Here is a 21,294-nt window from a genome sequence, read left to right on the forward strand (position 1 = left end):
AGGTGGCCAGGTGCCTGGAGAGCCACAGGGGAAGAGGGAAGGACTAGCCCTCCCCCTCGCTGTCCTCAGCAGACTGCCCACCTGATCCCCACTCTCTCTGGACTCAAGGCCGTCCTTCAGGAAGGAGGATGGCAAGCATGCGGGCCTGCCAGTCACCCCGAGAGGAGGGGCCTCCTGATGGGGGACACGCTGGGCCCTGCCAAGACGTCTGCAGGGCCTGGGCCTGAAGCCTCCCGGTTCCCCGACCCAGCTGCTGGCTGCCAGGGGACTCAGGCGTGGGCACGTGCCACTGCTGCTTTGGACAGGCTCTGAGCCCCGCGTGGCCTGGGATCACACATGACGTGACACACTGTCCACCACACTGTCCCTGTGACCACTCAGAGTTACGTCTTCAGAAAATGATCTGTTCCGAGGCCTCTCACCAAGCGGGTCTCGGATGAGCGCCTGACGCACACGGGACCCGCGTCCCCATCTGGCCTCGGCACGCTGGACCCTCCTTGGCCATCTCTCCTGGCCGCTGTCCTCCTCCCTCATCTGTGAGTGGCCCTTCCTGGTCCTTTATGAGGCAGAGGCTCTGCGGGGTTGGCTTCACAGGACCCCAGGGGTGGCTGGTGAGATGCGTGGCCGGGGTACGCTGGCCTGCCGCGTCACTCTCCCGGGCACCGACAGCGTGCCTGGCTTGGGCTGTCCCGCCAAGGCTCCTCGGCAGCCCCAGGAGTGCTGGAGCCACCAGGCCCTGTCACAGGAATCAGGCTGACACTGGTTAAGGGACCTGCTCCAGGTACAGCAGGCACGTGGCCCAGTGAAGACCTGAGCCCGGCGGTTGGGGTCAGGAGTGTCCACTGCTATAGTGGTTGGGCTGGTGTGGAGCCTGGGGGGGCTGGGGAGTGACATGTGGGAACAATGTAATAGGGTGGACCATGGAGGCGGCACTTGATGCCAACCCGCGTGCATAACAGACTCAAGTGACCTGCTACCCAGAGAAGGACTCTGGAGTGTCCATCAAATCCCAGCCCACACACACATGGATGAGCACTCACACTCACACACACACTCACACACACACTCACACACCCACTCACACACACACTCACACACACACTCTCACACCCACTCACACACACACTCTCACACCCACTCACACACACACTCACACACACACTCTCACACCCACTCACACACACACTCTCACACCCACTCACACACACACTCTCACACCCACTCACACACACACTCACACCCACTCACACACACACACTCATACACACACTTTCACACACACGCTCATACACACACACTCACACACACACACTCTCACACACACACTCACACTCACACACTCTCACACACACACTCACACCCACTCACACACACACACTCATACACACACTTTCACACACACGCTCATACACACACACTCACACACACACACTCTCACACACACACTCACACTCACACACTCTCACACACACACTCTCACACACTCAAACACACTCACACACCCACTCACACACCCACTCACACACACACACACTCTCACACACACTCTCACACACATACACTCACTCACACATACACACTCACAAACACACACACCCACACTTACACACACATACTCACACACACCCACACACTCACACACACCCACACACACTCACACTCACACACACCTACACACACACTCACATTCACACTCACACTCACACACACATGGGAACACCCGAGATGCAGGCAGAGACGAGTTGATGATATTCTAGTCCCTCTCTCCTCGTCCATGATTCACACTCCTTCCAGCCTCGTTGGCACGACTGGATCGCCTTGGCTCAGGTCAGCACCACGGTTTGTGTACATTTGATATTTAGAAATGATTTGGATTTCCCCCTTCCGCTGGCCACTGCAACCAGGAGTGGACGGCCGTCTTCAGCACGTCAATTACCGCTTCCTTAGAGCAGCTTCCACAAGTGGAAACGACAAGTAAGTGAGTTTGTGGGTTTTTAAAGTGGATTTGTGTCTGTTGGACCAAATTATCTTCCAAGGGATCTGCCGGCTCCCTCCCAGCGGCATCCACACTGTTTCCTCCCTGGTGGCAGCCGAGACTTCTCTCTTTGCATCGCTGTCACCAAACATGAGGTGGAATGTGTCCTCGGGTGTGGGGTTGTTTTTATTTATCCTGCTTTTCAAAGACTGGCTTTCCCATCTGTCTGAGTCTTTCACCATCTAGAAGATTCCAAGCCTTGGGCTTTGAGGGCTGCCTCTTCCGAGGCTCGGCCTCTCCTCTGGGCCTCCCGTTGGGTGGGTGACTTCAGGATGGTGCCTCGGTCGCGTTCCGGGTGCTGTCACCTGTCCCGCTGCTCCTGCTCAGCTCTTGCCTTGCTGTGTTCCTGCTTCACCCCCCCGGGTCCCCCGCTGTCTTTTCTTCCTCATGTCATGTTCCTGGTTTACGGTGCCCTTCTTCCCTTTATCTCCTGAAATACTTTAAACACACTTGCTTTAACTTCCTTTGAAGTCGGCCTATTTTCTGGGCTTCCCGGTGAGTAATTTATCCCTTCATTACCCGGCTCTCTCCTGTGCAGGCCTGAGCTCTGCTCCCGCTGCAGCAGGGACGCCCTGCCCGGCCCCCCTCAGGACCAGCCCGTCCTCCCTGGGGACCCTGGGGACAGCTTTTACTGCCCTCAGGGACGGCTCTCCTCTCAGTTTCGGGCACTTGAGGCTCCTTTCTTGCTCTTAGTCTTGGCACATATGTGTGCACCCCGAGTTGCTCCCATGTGCAGCGGAGCCTGTGAGTGTGCACACGTGTGATGGAGTCAAATGAGGCAGGAGAGGTGGGAGGACACCTGGCCCGGTCCTTGTCCTGCAGCCACCGCCTCCAGGGAAAATTGAGGGGATTCTGACATGGATCTGCCCTTTTGGCCACCAGGACCCCCTGGGCCGTGGGCTTCCTTGGCTCTGCACCCCACACCCAGCTGCTTCCTGTCAGGACAGGGCTCCCGCTCCAGCCCAAGGCCCTGAAACCACCTCCCTCACCCAGCCTGAGGCCACGGTCCTTCTGCTATGAACAACACCCCATTAGCCTGCCGCAGGCCAGGGTCCCAGTGGCCTACGCCACGGCGGTTGAAGCGCTCTTGAGGTTCCATCCTTAACCAAGCACAGGGCCAGCCTCCTGCAGAGAGCCCTCTTCTGCACCCTAGTGGACAGCCAGTCCCTCCTGGTCCCCCCAGGAAGCACAGCGTGCTGTTGTGGGTTGAACTGGGTCCCCAAATATTGTGGTGACGTCCCAGCCTCCAGACCCTGCAAAGGTGTCCTCACCTGGAAATCAGGTCTTTGCAGGTGAAGTCCTGTTAGGCTGAGACGCCCACCCGAGAGGACGGGCCTCCCTCCAGCATGACCGCGGTCCTCGGGAGAGGAGGACACGAGACACGGGGCAGGCGCACAGGGAGAGGCCACGTGCAGGTGCAGACAGGGTGGAGGCCAGCCTCCCCAGCCACACAGCTGCCCCAAGCCGCCTGCAGGCCCTGAGACTGGAGCTGGGCTCTGTTGAGCTCCGGAGGCTCCACCTGCCCACACCTGGAGGCGGACTTCTGACCCCAGAACCAGGAGGGAAACTTTTCCATTGTTTATGCACCAGTTTGGGGTGCTTTGTCAGGAACCCCCTCACCGGGAGGCTACCGGGTTTGATCCCAGCCCTGCTGTGCTCAGGTGCCTGCCTAAACACCTCCCGAGCTGTCTGCAGAGACGCTGCTTCAGGAACAACGGGGTGAGGCAAGTCTTAAACATGCGGCACTGAACCAGGTTGGGCAAGTTGGCCGTGAAAGACGGGAAATAAATCACATGGACCTGGGAGGACTCTAACTCGGATGGTTTATGTATGACTTCGACTTTCCAGTCCACCTCCAAGAAACCAGACCAGAAATCCAAGACTCGGTAATAAAGGTGTGGTTTAGGAGGGGAGTCAGCATGTAAGAGCAGGGCCTGGGCCCTAACACAAGGGTTCGTCCCTCACTCTACAGTGACAAGGTAACATGACCACTACGTGTTTCCTCTTAAAATGAAATCATTCACGGACCTGGGTCACGTTATGGTGAATACGAGGGGCCCCCGAACACCCATGTGTGAGTCGTGCCAACGCGGTCAGAGGTCAAATGATCAGATCACAAGAACTGGCCCGGTCAGTGGGTGACCCCTGGGTGGAGGTCCCGGTGGTGACTGTTGACAGGCAGGGTGGGACTGAAGAAGGGGGTCACTGGAGGGTGACATTGGGGTTTACATTTCGTCCCTGCTGCCTGGCGCCAGGCTCTGAGCTGCTTTCCGGCATCCTGCCCCCCACCAGCCTCATCTTGGGCCCAGAGCCACGGGCGGCCCTACCGTCGACTGAGCCTCTGAAACTCCAGGTTTCAGACCTCTCCTCCTCTAAGTTGTTTTGGCGGGTCTCGTGGTCCCAGTGACGGAAAGCAGGCCAACATCTACAGCCACTGAGTGGTTCCCATGTTCCCAGCGTCCACTTAGCTGGTGAGGCCCGGCAGGGGTCCGCGGCACCTCCCTCTCCCCCGAAGGCTGGCCGCGCTTTGAGCAAACGGAAGAGCAGGGAGCACCTCGGAGCTGCGAGTCTGTGTTCGGCCATCGTCCACCCCCTTCACACGCCCTCCAGTCCCACGTCCTCCGACTGGCCCTTGGTCTGCTGTTTGGCTGGATCCTGGGCTCTCTTCCAAAGGGTCCGGGAATCCGTGGAGTTCCACAAGATCCCAAGGTCCTGTCTCTGACTCTCGTTCAACAGGAGGAATGCGTTCTAACCATCCCAGACTGAAAGTCTGGCCGGAGTCGGGGCTAGAACCCGGGCACCTCGCTGTAGTGCCCTCCTGCCTGTGGGTCAGGTCCTCCCTGCCACGCCTGGTCAGCTGCTCTGTCCTCGGTCTCATGGCCACCAGCCAGGCCAGGCGGGCTTCTGGTCAACGCGACTCTCGCCCTGCACACACGCCCCGTGCTCCCCTTGGCCACCCCTCTGTGTGCGCAGCTTTGACCTCATTGTCCCCACTAACTGCAGAACCCTTGGCCCAGGCAGTGACCCAGCAGGTGGCAGCCAGCACTCCCCCGGCTGTGAGTGTCCAAGTTCCAAGTAAATAAGCCATTTGTCCCCAGGCTGGTTTTTATCCAAGCCCGTCTGTCTTCCAAACGAGGGCTGAGTCATTTATAAAGTGTGCGAGTGTCTGGGCTTCAGCAGCCAACAGCCATCCATTCAGGGTAAATGATTAAAAGGCACAAATTAAATTCCCCAGATGAGGGAGGCCCAGGCCCTGAGAAGGGCTCCGTCTGTGGCTCCCGGCTGGCCCCACGGCCACATCACCTGAGGAGGGCACTGACGCGGGAGAGAGGGCTGCTGCCCAGGGCCTGCGCTGCCGGGGGACAGAGGGCGGTGCTCCAGCCCCTCCCCAGGGCTGCGGAGAGCCGCTACCTCGGGTGGTCTCACCCGGCAAACCCCTGGGAGCAGGAGGACCCTCCTGGCCCCAGGACCTGAGGCAGCGGGCGTTCCTTCAAAGTGGCACACACAGCCCTGCAGCCGGGCACGTGCTGGACTCTATGCAGAGGCCGTAAGACTGCCGTGGCTCCTGTCTTGGACGGGAGGGGACAGAAGACCGCAAACAGGCCAGCACGCCAGCAGACACAGAGACCCCCCGGGTTCCCCTCCTTGGCTGGCCAGGAGGTGCGCACACGGGCATTTTACTCTTCTTCCTCCAGCCCCTGTCCACCCTCTCATCAGGGAACCGTGCTGGGGGCCACAAAGGGTTTCCCAGGACCTCAGGCCCCTCCAACCCTCTGCTGCCCCTGAGGGCCCTTGTCAACCCTGGATCCGTCGTCCCTCCCTACTGCGTGGGAGTCTCCCAGAGGCCATGGCCACAGGAACAACTCAGCTTCCCGTGAGCTCCCCCCGCCTCCCGCCTCGGGCCTGCCCACCCCCAGGGCTCTGCCTTGGCGCCTGTCCCTGCCACCCCAGGGTCCCCACCCCTCCTCTGCCTGGCAGAGCCCACACACCCTTCAGGCTCTGCCCTGCCGCAGGGCTCCTGGCCACCAGGATCCCGGCCACAGGGCCGCGCCCCGCCTCATGCTCTGGGCTGTCAGACCCACCTGTTGAAGGTCTTCCTGACCAGGTGACAGGCCTCGTCTGTCCCACCCCCAGCCCTGCGTGCCACCTCAGGGGACACGGGAGGAAGTAGCTAATAACGGACCAGTCGGTGGATGGTGCCTCCAGGACCCACCTCGGGCCATACCCTCTGATGTGCAGGTGACGAGGATGGGCAGCGGCAGCGGGAGAAGAGGGCCCCTTGGGGGTCGCCCTTGGAAGCAGTCACCAGGTCCTGTCACCTCAGGAAGACCCAGCACACTCAGGGCTCAGCAGTGTCACCCTGAGAAAAGCTGGGGCAGGAGGACGTGGCCGGCTGGCGGCCGCTGGACACTGGCAATTCCCAGCAGCTGCAGTGGCCACCCATGTCTAGCCTGTCCTCCCCTGGGTTGTCACAGCTTGTCAGATGGCTCCCAGGAAGCCCACTGGGGCGACCTGCTCCCCCATCTCCAGGAGCTGATCTGGGGACACTCTTGCAGGAACAATGTTGCAGAGCTGTGTACTAGTGGACTGGACCCCAATTAATATGACTGGACAGCAGTGGTATTGTCTCCGAGCCCCTCCTATGTGTTGTGTTGCTGGGCCCCTGTCCCCCATCACACCGAGGGAGCCCACCAGGGATGTGAGCCATCTGAGGGGCTGGCCACGTCCAGAGCCGGTGCCCAGCCCCCTGCCCCAGGCCGCTCCTCACCAGGGCCCTGGAGGACGGGAGCCCCACCCACCTTTCAGCCACAGGGAAGCTCAGCTTGATGGGGTCGCCCGCTCGGGTCATAGGGCTGGGTTCAAGCCCAGGATGGGCAGAGTCCTGCGTGTTTGGTGGGCACAAGGGTTTGATTTCAAGACGTCACCAGACACTGGACAGCCTCAGGCCGGAGCCTCCCATGCTTCGGGCTCTCAGCTCAGAGCTCGGGCTCCTTATGAGCACAGGAGCGAGGACAGGACTGTCCTTCAGTGGGGACACTAATGGGACCTGACGGCCTTCGTCGCAGCCGCACCCAGGGCCCCAGTGGGAAGCTCTGGGGCCTCACTCTGCCTCCCTGAGGAGCGTGGCCTTACACACACACTGATTCTCCCCCTGAGGGCGGGTCCCAGGTGGGCAAGGGGCAGCGGGGGGCCTGGGAGACCGCAGGAGGCCCACGGCGGGTCCACACCTGCTTCCCAGCAGCTCTCTCCTGCTCCCAGAACCCCAGAAACCATCTCCGTGGAGTTTGAGTTAAGGACGGGCCTGAAGCCCTGGGGCCGATTCTGATGGAGGAGTCTCAGCCCCAGGAAGACACAGGGCGGGGAGAATGGGGTGAGAAGTGGGGTGACCTGAGCTCATCTGGGTCCTGGGCTTGCCGAGGCCCAGACAGGCCGCCCCCGGGGCTGCTCCAGGCCCTTTCAAAGAATGAAACCAAGAGTGACCTAGAGTCCTGGCCACCGAGCGGGAGCTGGTAGCACGGCCCCTTACCAGCCATGTCCCCACGAGCGTCTGCAAGCCACTGGGCCTCAGCTTCTCCCCCTCTGTGGTGTTAGCACCCACTCCCTCTCCAGGGTCGAAGGGGAGGCTGCCGAAATGCCTGAGACCAGGGCCAGGCACCCTCCGTGAAGGTTCTCATCACAGTGTTCTCCGTGCCCAGGCCACCCAGCGGCAAGGTGCCTCCAAAGAACCACTTGGGTGTCTGGCTTAGGTTCTGGATGCAAGCCAGGGGGGTGGTGCACTCCTGTCACTCCAGGAGCTTGGAGGCCAACGCCAGCCCGGGCACCTCAGCCAGAGCCTGTTTCAAACCGAAACAGAAAATAAACCATGACCCGAGGTGTAGCTCGGTGGCAAGGCACCCTTGGGTTCAACCCCCAGGGCAAAAACAAGACAAAAACCTTTGGGGCAAACCCAACTTCTGCTCCTTCTAGGCGGGAAGGACCGCCTGGGTGTCAGGTAGAGCGGGCAGGAGTCCAGCCGGGGCCACGGTGGTGCTCACGAGGCAGGGCAGCTCTCGCCGCGGGGACAGAGGCTGGCAAAGCTGGCCTTCCCTGGGCCACTCTGCACAGGAGGTGGGTGCTGTCCTCGTCCAGGGGAGACAGAGGGGGAACTGAGGCTCAGGGAAATACGTCACTTTCCAGGCCTGCGGCACCCATGAGGACTGGAGCCAGCACTTGAAAGTGACCAGCTGCCCTTCACCTCGCGGCTCTTGGCTGGGTCTCTCTACCTCAGCTCCACGGACCCTGGGGACAGGTCATACTTATTCCTGTGGGCCATTCTGTGCAAGCTCCATGTCAGCAGCACTCTGACCTCTACTAGTAGATGCCCCCGGCTGTGACCTCCAAAGCCTGTCTGCATTTAAAGCACACAGTCAGAGGTTTAGGTCCACCATGAGCACGTCAAGGGCCCAACACTATTACGCCCCCAGGGAACTGAGTGCGAGGGGGGGAGGAAGAAGCACCCGCCCCAAATCCCACACAGTGCCCCTGCCCCAACCACCCACCATCCCAGGTCCCAATGCCGGTGACCACTGTCCCCGGGTAACAGTGGCCCACTTTATGCTTTGAATACAACCCTCGCTGCTCTGCCACTGCGACTTATTTTTGAAATGGCCACGTTTCTGTCCCTCCTCTCCCCTTCCCCCTCCCTCAGGATCGCCTTTCTTCCCCATCCCAGGCGGAGTTACCTGTCCTGAGTACACACCCGCCATAGGAGCAAAGTAATCCCGACCTTGGGGGTGGTACCAGAAGACCTCAGGAATTTGGGACTATCTCCCAGATTAACAAGTGCAACTCCAGACAGAGAACCCGGGACTGCAGCCTTCATCTCCTCTTTAAAAGCCGCTGCTGATGGGCGGAATCGCCGCCTCTGGGACAGGAGTCCCTTGGTTCCTCCTGTGCTAGCAAAACAATGAACCTGGTTTTTCCTTTTTCCCAAAATCATGTCCTCCTTACTGGGTTGGCATCGGGGCACGTCTGCAGCCGCGGCTCTGGGTGCTGCCGCTCCTGCCAGTGAAGAGAGGAAACTCACCTGCCCTCTTCCCCCCGCAGGCTGCCTCCTCTGGTGGCCCTTGGGCACCTGTTCTGGATACTTCCTCTTGTCCCCTCTCTCTTCCTGTTGAGCAAGTGCGGGGGGGGGCTCTGCTGGAGGTGGGGGCAGGTGGGAAGGGGTGTGCACACCCCCGGGGGCTCCCCTGCGTCGGCACCCAGGAGGGTCACCACGTCTCTGTCCCAGAGCTTCCAGGGTGCTCACAGACGCAGGGCCCACAGGACCTCGACCCCCACAGGACAGGTCCCTTGGAGCCAGCAGAGTCCTGTCACCACAGACACGCTCCCCCAGACAGCTCGCAGCTCGGGTTTCCTGGACAGGTAGGAGGCTCTCTGCCTGCTCTGCTCCAGGAACAAAGGGGACAGAGTGGCGGCAGGTGCCGGGGGGCTACATGAGGATGCGTGGGGGTGGGGACTTACCACGGAAGCGCAGCCAAGAGAGGCCGGGAGCTGGAGATCAGGTGTGGCTGGATCAAAGGCCCAGGGGAGGGTGGCCCTGCGTAGCCTCCGTCCCTGGAGCACCCTGACTGGCACCTCTCTCCCTCTGTCCCCACCTGCACATGGCCCTCTCCTACTGTGTGCCCACTTCAGGGTCTGTCCCCTCTTTGTATGAGGGTGCCCGTCATATGGGGTGAGGGCCCTGCCTGATGCACAGAGGCGTCGCCCTGACTAACACCTCTCCAGTCCCCTATTCCCACCCAAGGGCCCTGCAGGAAATGGACCTCGAGGAGGACTCGCTCCACCTGGTACGAGGAGCAGGGGCAGCAGTGCAGGCCCCAGCTCTCTGCAAGACCATGCTGCGGGCAGGTCCTTGGGCCCAGCCAAACCGCCTGCCAAAGATGGCCACAGGTGCCTGCTGCGTGTGTGCCCTGGGCCTCTTGTCCACTGTGTCCAGTCTGATGCCCCCAGCAAGCTGTCTGGCACTTCCCCAGGTCTGGGCAAAGCAATCCCTGTCAATGTGGCCTTCATTTGTATTTTGAGTGACGAAGGGCTGCAGGCACTCTCGGGCATCACAGTGGACCTGTGAGGACAGGCTCTGCAGCTCTGAAGGGACGGAGAGCAGACTCTCCACCCCTGCAAACGACGGCCGAGGGAAAGAACTCGGAAGGACCCGAGGCTCCTTGTCCACCCTCATTTCCTCCAGGATGTGGGATTCCCGAATGCTCAGGTAGGAAGTAATCATTCAAAACATGTAAATTAAGTTACCCCAGGAGCTTAATAGATTAGCCATCGACTTCTCCCTCCTGTTGGATCTTAACCTTCCACGGAAATTAATCACTAAATGGCTCAAAACGGCCACCAAGGATGAGCATGTTCTGTTCGCAGTGTGGGGAGAGAGTCCGGCCAGCCCTGGACGGGGAAGGGCCTCCCCATCTGCACTCCCCTCGCCCCTCCCTGAAGCCCCCTGCCCACCTGCCTCTTCCTTCACAGCCACTACCCGGGAGCAGGCAGGAAGCTCTGCCATTTACCAGAGCCAGCCCCTACCGCTGGAGGGACAGGTCAGCCACACAGTGCTAGAGAAGGGCTCTGCCCCAGGGAGACGGGGAGGAGGGCAGGTTCTGCCCTCAGGGTCAGCTGCCAGGGCAAAGACCTTCCCACAGCCTTGGTGCTCAGGACATGGAAGCCAGCAAGGTCCAGTCACTGCCCTTAGATGAGGCCCAGTCCCGTGGACACGCACTAACACCTGGTCCCAGGAGGTGCACCTGCTCCTGGGGAGAGCAGGAGGGCCTCTGGAGAACGGGCCCCTTGGCTTTGTCTGAGGCGTGAGCTGATGTTCGCCATGGAAGACTGCTCGGAGGAAAGGCCCAGGCCAGTTCAAAGGCAGGACGGTCCCTGGGCCAGCAGGACCCGGACGTTCAAGGACGGGGCAAGCCACTCCCCAGCACCTGCCGCCCAGACCCAGAACTCTTCCTTTGCAGCCGTTATGCTCAGGAGCAGCTATTGTTGCTGCGGCTGATGGTGCCGCTGCTGCAGGTTCCCCGAGGGGCAAGGCCAGAGGCCGGAGGCTGGGCTGAAGAGCATCCATTCTGCCCTTGGTGTCCACGGGTTCTGCATCCACAGATGCAGCCCGCCACGGAGGGACAATGTTCTGTGAAAACCTTGAGTCACTCTGAACCTGGGGAGAGTTTTCCTTATTATTCTCTGAACAACGCAGAATAACAACTCTTTACTCAGCATGTGCACTCCCTGGGCATTATTCGGAACTAGAGATGACTGCAATGGCCCGAGCATTTGTGACCATGTGCACCCTTCCGTACGGGGCCTGAGCGTCCATGGGCACTTGTAGACGCTGGGTGAGCAGCGGGGGTGCAGAGGGGAAGGGGAGTGAACCAAGGACCAGGCAGCCTCCTTCTTCTTCCCGTCAGAGTCGTTGGGGTTGATGGTTGACCTGGGCCTGAGGCTCTCACCGGCTATGCCCAGGGCCGACTCTTCACCACTGACCTCTTCACATGGAGACTTGGCCCCCCTGTGAGTCCACTCTTGGTTCCTGAATTGGAGTCCTGTGGCTGTGAAGTGCATCCCACAGGCCAGGCCCACAGAGGACGTGGATGGGTGGCCACACAAGGACTTGCCATCAGCTCGTCGGGGGCATGGAGACTCGAGGGTGACACTGGGACCCACATGACAAGCTCAGGTTCACCTCTGTGCCATGTGTCTTCCAGCACAGGCCTGGGCTGTGCTCCGGCACCTGTCCAGCCGGCCGGCCACCAGGCAGGGCTTGCACCGAGCTCCAGCTGCAGCTGTTGATGCCACAAGCCTCAGAACTGAGGGCAGCAGGCAGAGGACAGGGCACATTTAGCCTTTCTCCAGGACAGGCCTAGGGTGACCTTCAGGCCCAGGGGCCAGGTGAAAGCACCGCCCGCAGGCCCTCTTCTCCCTGCAGCCTGGGCCCGGCTGCCAAGGGGACCCTGCAGCAGGACAGCAGGAGCGATGCCTCCAGCTGCTTCTCCTGGCAGGCTCGCGGAGAGCCGGGCGATGCCAATTTGTGGCAGACGTCTGAAGAAGCTATTTCTAAAACAGCAATTACCAGAAAGGGGAACAAATTACTACTTCCTTCAGAGACTTTCACACATGGAGAATCAGGGCCCTACAAAGTAATCAGGGCAATGTGTTTGCAAAACGGCATTATTTATATTGAAATATTTCACAGAGAAAGGTCAGGAACAGAAATTGAAGGTTAGCAGGGAATAAAACACCAGGGTCACTGTATCCCTGCAAAGCCTGCAAGGGCCTTGATTACCCCGCATTAGGCACATTTGAAGACTATTACATCAACCCCGGCTGGTATCCAACATCAGATTTCTAGGAAAAATGAGCTCAGTTGTCCAAATGCAGTGGCAGAAGTACAGAGCAGGCCAAGAGGCCCATGCTGCAGCCCACAGAGGACCAGGCCCCACCCAGAGAAGCCACCCATGGTGTAGGCCTGGAGGACCGCCCACTGGAGACCCAGTCCATTCTTAGACACTTTTTGACCATCATGTTTGGTTGCCAAGCAACCCATCAGATCCTCTGGAGTTCCACCCAGGATCACTGGGAATTAGTGGCTGACTCGGCCCAGGACTGGGTGAGGAGGGAAGTGGCCATCGAGCAATCTGGATTGAGAACTTGCAGCAGGACATCAGCAGGTGGCCTCTCCCTGTCCTCCTCCTTGCCCACCAGCCCCAGAGGCTCAGGGCCTCCTTTCCCCTCCAGCTCTCCATTCACCACTATCCATCTCTCTATCCTTCACCACACACCATCACCCACACTCCATCCGTCCACCACCATCCGTCTACCCCTCCACCACACACATTGGCTCCATCTGCCCATCCATCATCTGCCCTTCCATCCTTCCACATCCACCCACCTGCCCTCCATCACAGACTACAAAGGTACAGTCACTAAGCATTCCAGACGGCAACGGCAAGGCGTTGAAGGGAGTGGGGGTCCTCCCCAGACAGGGGCCGCCACGCTGAGCAGGGAGATTCACACACACACTCACACTCACACAGACTCACACTACGTCCACACAGCGTCAGGCTGACCGAGGGCTCTGGCTGCCTCCCTGGGTCTGGGTACAACAGGGTGGCAAACACAGAACAGCCGGGCCAACGGGAGAGGAGTCCCGCGGAGCCCGCATTTCCATTTCTGACACCTCCAGACGTGACCTGGAGCCAGGCAAGCGTGTTTGGACAGGGCCAAGTGCCTCCAGCGTCCTGTTAGGCCCAAGGCAGCAAATTGAGTGGCGCTGCCCGTTGTGTCCGCTGTCAGCCTTTCCAGCTATTTTTAAAACCCTTTCAGGCCCTGGAATCCCTTCGCCTCTGCCATCTGCAGAAGAAATCTCTTTCAGCAGGGCCAGGCCCCCGAACCTCACAAACACCCAGGCGGGAGGGTGTCCTTGCGCCCCTGCCTTCGCACTCAGGTGTAGGCAGAGCAAGGAGGCAGCATCCCAGGCTGCACGTCCACAGGAAGCCACAGGATGCATTGTTGTGGACCACGTCCCTTCCACAGTGGTGGACGGAATGTGCAGGGCCAGGCCGAGCTGGGCTCCTCGAGGGAGCCGCTCAGGCTGGGCTGCACCCTCCTAAGGGTGCTGGGAAAGGGATTGTTCTCACCCTTCAAGTTGGGGTGCAATGGCTGGAAAGAGCCACAGGAAGTTCTGAGCTGAGCCCGGGTGGCGGGGTGCGGGGGAGGACCGCAGCCTCAAAGTCACAGCAGCTGCCAAGGACATCAGTGCCAGGGCGAGCCCCCAGCCCCACCCAGCACTCGGCCCCTGGATGACTTTCAGAGCAGCAAGCCAGGAGGCTGGCATGTTCTAAAGATGCCTAATAAAGCAATTGGCCCACAAGCCCATCTGGCCCCGAGCAAAGTCCCAAATGCAGAACTGTGACCAGCCTTGCCAGACCTGCTTAATGCAAAATTGGTAATGTCATTTACGAGCCTCTCCAACGCAGGCTTATGAATAAAAGAACGATGTTGGAAAACAAGCCCCGCCGATTTCTATGCATTGCAAACAGCTCCCAGCAGATCCTTCACGCACCCCTGGCTCCGCCCTTCAGCCCGCCAAGGGCTCTCTGCTCACACAGACATAGCTCCTCCAGTTTGCGCGGCGCTGGAAACTCTCCCAGGTGCCAGGAGGCAGGAGGCTTGACCTCCCAAGCACTGCAGCCCCCTCCCGCCACGCTGGGGCAAACAGGGACAGGAACACAGCAGCACCTCTGCCCAACCCCCAGCCACATCTCTGCCATCGCTGCCCATCTTCCACCTCTACTGTCCCACTAAATCAGCCGTCTGCAGACCCGTGTCCTTCCTCAGGGACGGGGTGGGGGTCAGAGACAGGGGATCTGCAGCAGGGACCCCTCCGTCCCTATGTCTGCACAGGACCCTGCTCCAGGGCCGGCCTCCAGCAGGTCTCCCAAAGGCTTTTCTGCAGCACATTGAAGAAAGAACAAAGGGAGAAAGGAGGAGAAGCCGACTCTGGGGATTCAGAGTGAGAAGACGCCGAGGGAGAGAGGTTTTCAAAGGCTGCCATCCACTGCCAGCGCCCAGGCAGAGGTCGGAACAGACAGGATCCTGGGCCAGCAGGACCAAGCACTCAGAGCTGCTGAACAGGCAGAATCTGGGCAGAGACACCTTGTAAGCCCTGCAGTGGAAACGCATGAAGGACCACAGTGAAAGTCCTCCAACCACCATGGGCCTTCCCACACCCCAGCTGCCCCACCCAGGCTGGGAGGCAGGAGCAATGGCCGGCGCCCCTCCCCACCTCCCCTCCACCACCCCAGGTCTCCTGCGTCATGGCCTCTCCTGGGCATGCGCTGGTCTATGGAGGACGATCCTCAAGCTTCCTCTGGAAACAAGGGCACTGGCTCCATTGAGTTCCTGGGTTCTCTTAGCTCCAGCCCTGGAGGTTGACCCGTCTTATGTACAAGGGTACACAGTAACAGACATTGATCACCACCGGGGGACGCGGGTCACATCAGGAGACGGTCCATGAATACTGGACTACTGGACGGTTTATGCCTGGATCCCGTCTCTTCTGCTACACAGCTCTTCAGGGAGACCGTCAGCCACCCTGGGTCCTTGCTGCCCGGGCCCAGCAGCAGCCACCCCGTTCCGTAAGATGGGCTCTCTAAAGGGCTTTGGGAAGGAGGCCAGGGTCCCCAGACGGCGGCCCTGTGAGAGCGCTGGTCCCACAAAGTGACCCCACAGCTCCAGGACTCCCAACCCTGGCTGCTCCCGGCCACAGAAGCCGACATGTTTCCTGACCCCCGAGGTTCTTCTCGGTTCTTTGAACTTCTCCTTGGAGGACCAAAGTGTCTGTGCGTGTGGCAGGCTGGGCACCAGAAAGTCCACGTACGAGCAGACCCCCTGAAAGCCCTGTCTGCAACTTTTCATGGCATTAATCTGTCACGGGGAGCCAGGGGGGGAAACCTCGTCTGTATTCTAACTGTAATAACTACATATCGAGCAGCCCGAGACGTGATTTATTAACAAGGAGATTTCACAAGTAAGCCACTATTGACAAATGGCCGCAATTTTAGGCACCCCAGATCAATACCCTTTAATCGAGTCAAATCTCAACAAATTAAATTAAAGCAAGATTCCAAAATAGCCCCAAACGAAACAAGTGTAAAGTCCCCCCCACATGGAGGCTGACATGAAGTCACTGTCGGGGGCTGATGATTGAGAATCCAGGTGGTGCCGGGCCCTGTTGCTGCATTGACAGGCTTGAGGTTCCGTACAGCCATCCAGGACCCCTGGAAGTAAGTCCCCTGCCAACCCGTCACCGCCACCCAGCATGCCCCCTCGGGAGAGCCAACAACCAGAGAACAGAAGCTGGACCTCACTCTGCGCCAGAGAGGAGCAGCAGGGGGCCTTTTATCATCTACCAGGGGGCCAATAGCCAGCGTCACCTCCCAAGTTTGTCATGATGATAAAAACTGGCAGGGACCAAGGGCAGGGGCTCTCAGGTTAGCAGGTGGGCAGCTGGACCAGCCGGGGAGGCCTCCACCCCAGAGCCGGCTGCCAGCCCATCCTCAGGGGACACTTTCTTCCTGGGGAGGCCAGATCCCCACCAGGCTGCAGGAAGGCCAGGTGTGTGGGACCCTGGCATGCCCACGGTTCTGCAGAAGAGCCCCTCTCATGGGGCAGACTCCACGTGCCCCCAGGTCTCATGGGAGCCCACGCCGTAGATTTCCAGTATGAGTGGTGGCCCCGTTGGTAGAAGCCCAGGGGAAACCCCAGGCAGCCTGCCGTCCCTGGTCAGCAGATAAGACATGATTCCCAGTGTCAGACTCAGGGCCTGGCGGGGGGCCCAGCTGGTGGTGGGTCCTGAATCAGTGCTGGAGGAAGAGAAGGGGGCTCCCCACAGCAGCTGCACCTGCTTAGACAGCTCTTCCCCCGTGGGACGGGCAGTGCAAGGGGTCAGGGCGCTGGGGCAGCCCGGCTCCACTGTGTCCCTAGGGCCCCTCGCTGGGATCCGACAACCAGTGCCCCGGTGCTGGAGCCTGGGGTTTCCTGTGCCACACCCAGTGCCCTCGTAAGTCCCCGCTCGTGCCGCTCTTGTCTCTGGGACTGCAGCCCAGGGACGCGCAGAGGGGAGCAGAGCTCTCCTAGATGGGAGAGGGAGCCACCTTCAGCCCCGGCCTCCATGTTTTCAGGTGCTGAGTCCACCCAGAGAAGCCCAGGCCTGAACCTCCCCCAGCCTGACCTCCCTGCTAGACGAGGGGCCTCTGGCGGGGCTCCCAGACTCCTGCCCTACCCTGTCCCCTCCCTGGTCTCATAGCTGCGTTGCTCTCCGTGGTTACCTGCAAAGGACCCTAATGGTGGCACAAAACAACAGAAATTCATTCTCTCGCAGTTCCAGAGGCCACACGCTCACACTCAAGGTGTGGGCAGGGCTGGCTCCCTCCCAGGGCTCTAGGACGGACCCTCCCGCCTCTCGGCCCCTGGCGACTGTGGGCATCCTTGGCCTGTGGCCTCGTCATGCCCGTCTCTGGCGGTCCTCACACGGCTCCTCCTCTCTGTGTCGGGTCTCTGCCTTTTTCTTATGAAGACACCTGTCATTAGTCTTGGGGCTCATCCAGATGATACAAGATGACCTCCTCCTCTCGAGACACTAAATGACATCTGCAAAACCCCTTTCAAATAACTCACCTTCCCAGGGACTGGGCTGTGGGCCTCTGTGGGGAGTGGCCGTGGTCCGGCCCACTGTGTCTTCTTCTCCAGGTGCCTGTCAACACCTGCAGGATGCAAGGGTGAATGGACCAGTGGAGAGGGACACGCGGCTGCTCCCCGGGCACAGGCCAGCCCCTCTCTCCCTGAGGGTCTCCACGTCCCCAGGGGCTTCCCACCCCCGCGCTCGAGTCATTTCTAACTTTCAGGATTTCGATGGCCCCAGGTGACACTGAGGCTCGACTGGGAACAGGGGAATGTCTGCTGCTGGGCCTCTCACGTGCCCTGGAGACCAGCCTGGGGTGGCTCTAGTAACTCTGAAATAAGACCCAACCTGAGACTCGCCCAGCCCTCTCGCCTGCCACCAGGGAGCCCAACGAGGGCAGGAGAGTGTCTCTTCACAGTTCCCGTGGGGCACCTGTCTGGTCACCAGTCAGAAGGTTTGCAGCTGACACTGTGGCACCTCAGCATGGACGCAGGGGCAGAGACAGGCTGAGTCCCCACAGCTCCTGCCCAGCAGCAAAGGGACCATCTACCCAGAGCCCCAGGCTGCAGCCATTCCAGCAGCAAGGCCCAGCCACCTACCAACTGTGCCAGGGCCTCTTCTGTTGACCTGGGCTCCTGGCTCTGAACCAGCTGGCCAGGTCCTGATGGGGAGCACCAGGACACCAGCCAGACTCCACGCCGGGAAGGCAGCTGCTCAACAGGCATGGTGGGGTGTGCGCGCGAGAGCGCAGTGTGCCGTGTGTGCCTGCCATGTGTGCACACCTATCCTTGGGTGCACACTGTGCAGGCAGATGCATGAATGTGCAGGTGTGTGTGTGTGCTGGTGTGCATTCCCTACATGTATGCAGGTGAGAAGGGGGATACAGGTGTGTGCAAACACACGCAGGCCTGTGTCTTGCTCGTGGGTGTGCATTTTCATATTTAAGTGGGTGTAGTCAGCAAGCATTACCAAGAGACTTGTATGCTCTAGGTCTGTGATTTCCTGTCCTGTCAGAATATTAGCACTAAGAATTATGAGCTATAAATGGAGCTGGTTAGCATAAAGGACATAAAGTATTTGCTTCTAATGGGGCCTGTATGCACCAGATCTGCCTCAGGCTGCAAGGCCCCTTTAAGAAGAGGGCTGGCTCCTCAATTGCAAGTAGCAAGGGACCCCTACCTAGCCTCTGTGGGGTCTCTGGGGTCTCAGGCCCTTGGGGAGGGGACAATGAGGGGGTGTGCCATGTCTGGGCGTCTGTCAGGTGCCAGACGATGTGGCGGCACACCTCATGCCACTGCATCCTGGGACACTGTCCTTCCTCCTCCGAGCCTGGCACGGGCCCTCCCTGAAGTCACTCAGCCAGGCCCCCAGCGGTCAGGCAGGGCCTGCGCTCAGCCCCACGAGTGTCCAGAAACAAAGCTTCCACCCAGAGTGGGGAGAGCAGGCGAGGGCGCGGGTGTGAGGCACTGGGGGACAGCCAACCCCAGGCCTCCCGGGGGCTCCCCGGCTTGACTGAGACATCCAAGGGCCTGGGCCTGTCCCCCCCCTGCACAGGCTGACCCACAGCCCTCAGCCAAGGGGGCCCAGACTTCTGTCTGCCGGGGTGGGGCATCCAGAGCAGGTCCTCCACCTCCCAGGGCCACAGGTTGCAGCAGCAGGAGGCCAGCAGAGTCGGGCAGAGGCTCCAGGGAGGGCACCAGCTTCCCTACCCAGTGCCTGGGTGCCAGCAGAGTGCCTTGTATGGGGGGGGTTCCTTTTGTCAAAAAGCCCCAGATTCTCTGATCAAATATTTGGTGGGAAAAGGACGTGCTTTCAGTGAGGTGATGGAAACCCTCAGACAAAGGGGGAGAGGATGGGGGTGGGTGGTGATGATACAGAAAGATGATGGATAGATGACAGGTGATTGACAGATAACACACGATGGATGAGATAGAGAGCAAGCAGATAATAGACAGTATAGATACTACATGATAGGTAGGTAGATTGATAGATGGTAGACAGACAGACAGACAGACAGGCAGCAGGCACCTCCCAGGCCTGAGTGCCTGGGGAGCAGGGTTTCACTCTGACGAGGCCCTGAAGCCAGGCTGAGGACTGTCCTCGCAGGTGGATGCGTGCCTGTTTGTTCCCATAGCAGGCGTTTGGGGAGCACCCACTGTGAGCAGGCCCTGTGAGGGGCTGGGGTGCAGCACACAGGAAAGCGGAACAGAGCCTGGCAGTCCATAGGGAGGATCACTGTCCACCCGGGACAAGAGGCAGCTCCCACGGGGGCGGGAGGGAGCGGGAGACTCAGGGTTTCCTCACACGAGTCAAAACTTACATATCGCATATTCCTGGGATTTTGTACTTCTGTTTTCCATTTGTGTTTTGACTACAGGAAGCTCAAACCTCGGAAAGGTGAAGAGTCCACTGTGCAACACACAGGGGAAGGACACCAGCTCCGCAGGGCCTCGGCAGCCTCTCAGGAGCAGCTGGACAGCCAGCCACCTGTGAGGGCAGAGGAGAGCGGCGGTGCCGGCCACCAACCACAGAACAGCCGCTGGCTGGGCTGGGCACGAGGAACGGCCCCAGCCCCGGTGGTAGAAAGAAAGCTCCATTTTAGACAGAAGATGCCCCCCCGCCCTGCCCCTCTCCATGCATCCATCCATCTGTCCACTGTCCCTCTGCCCAGCCAGCCATCAAAGCATCTTGTGCCTGTCACCTACCTACCTATTCTCTCTGTATCAACGCATCTATCCATGCTTCTGTCTCTCTGAGCATCTTTCTGTCCGTTTGTCCACCCACATGTCCATGTATCTATCTGTCCACACGTAATAGACACTCATACGCGTATCCGTGTTTGCAAAAAATGTGTATGACACACATCAATATTGACATCAAATGTGGAAAAGAAGCTGTGACTCGGTTCTTTGTCACATTTGGATACATGTAGACATTTCTCCGCAGCAGAAAACACTTGGCCTGATTCAGTTCTGCTGAAACTGTGTACCAAACACGTCTCACAGAACCTTCCTCCAGGATCAGCGTGAACTTTCCTGAAATGACTGAGCCAGGGTTTTCTGATTAACTGAATATTCGGGACAAAAAAGAAGTTGCCCATGGAGAAGACATGACATACAATTCCAAACTCTCCAACGGGGACTGGCCCTGGAACGAGGCTTCCACTGCCCGCCTCCGGGCACCGTGGACCACAGCACCCCTGGGCTGGGTCTCGTGGCCCCAGGATGGGCGTGGCCTCTGGCTTGCCCCGGCAGCCCTGGCCCTGCTTGGAGAGCAGAAAGCAGCCTTCTCTTGTTCAGGCAGAGTTACCTGAACTGACTATAGAAGACCCGCTTGGCCAGCTGGGAAGAAACTGCTTTGCACCTAAATTTCTCTTCAGAATCGTCTTTTATAAAGCATTTATCCACCTCAGCCTATCTACAGTGACACTCCGGCCAGCTCAGCTCCCTTCCCCCATTAACGTCCAAGTTCTTCATTATTCATCCTGCCGCACGGCATCCCGACCCCTCACGTCACCTGACAGGTGGGCCTGTGGTCTCTGTCCTCTTCCTTCTCCATTTTTAAAACAAGCCAGGACCTATTTGCCCAGCCACATAAGCCTGTCCCCGTCCTGGATGCCGTCCCTGACTTCTTGAGTTGGCTGTGGAGCCACGGCTTCGACACAGGCAGCAATGTGCCAGGGTCTCATAGCCCATCGTGACTGTATATCTGACACCCTGGATCAGAATCCAGCCCCTGGACCTCAGTGTTGACCCTAGAGAGCACCAGGAAGCGTCCACTGTTGGGCCTGGCCTCATCCTGGCATCCGGGCGCTTCTTTTTGTGTTTCCAACATTAAATGTGTGGCTTGGAGGTTTAGCACATGCACTCCAGGGTCACAGAGTCTGAGGTCCACACCCCAGCTCTCTCAAGCTGAGTGACCTTGGACATGGACCATCTCCAAACCTCACCGTCCCCACCTTTGAAATGCATGTGATCACAACCATGGCCAAGCGTCCTGCAGAGGTGAGCAGAGTCCTCCATGCATCCTGTTGGAG

The sequence above is a fragment of the Ictidomys tridecemlineatus genome, chromosome 11, assembly GCF_052094955.1.
Source record: "Ictidomys tridecemlineatus isolate mIctTri1 chromosome 11, mIctTri1.hap1, whole genome shotgun sequence".
Classification (NCBI taxonomy): domain Eukaryota; kingdom Metazoa; phylum Chordata; class Mammalia; order Rodentia; family Sciuridae; genus Ictidomys; species Ictidomys tridecemlineatus.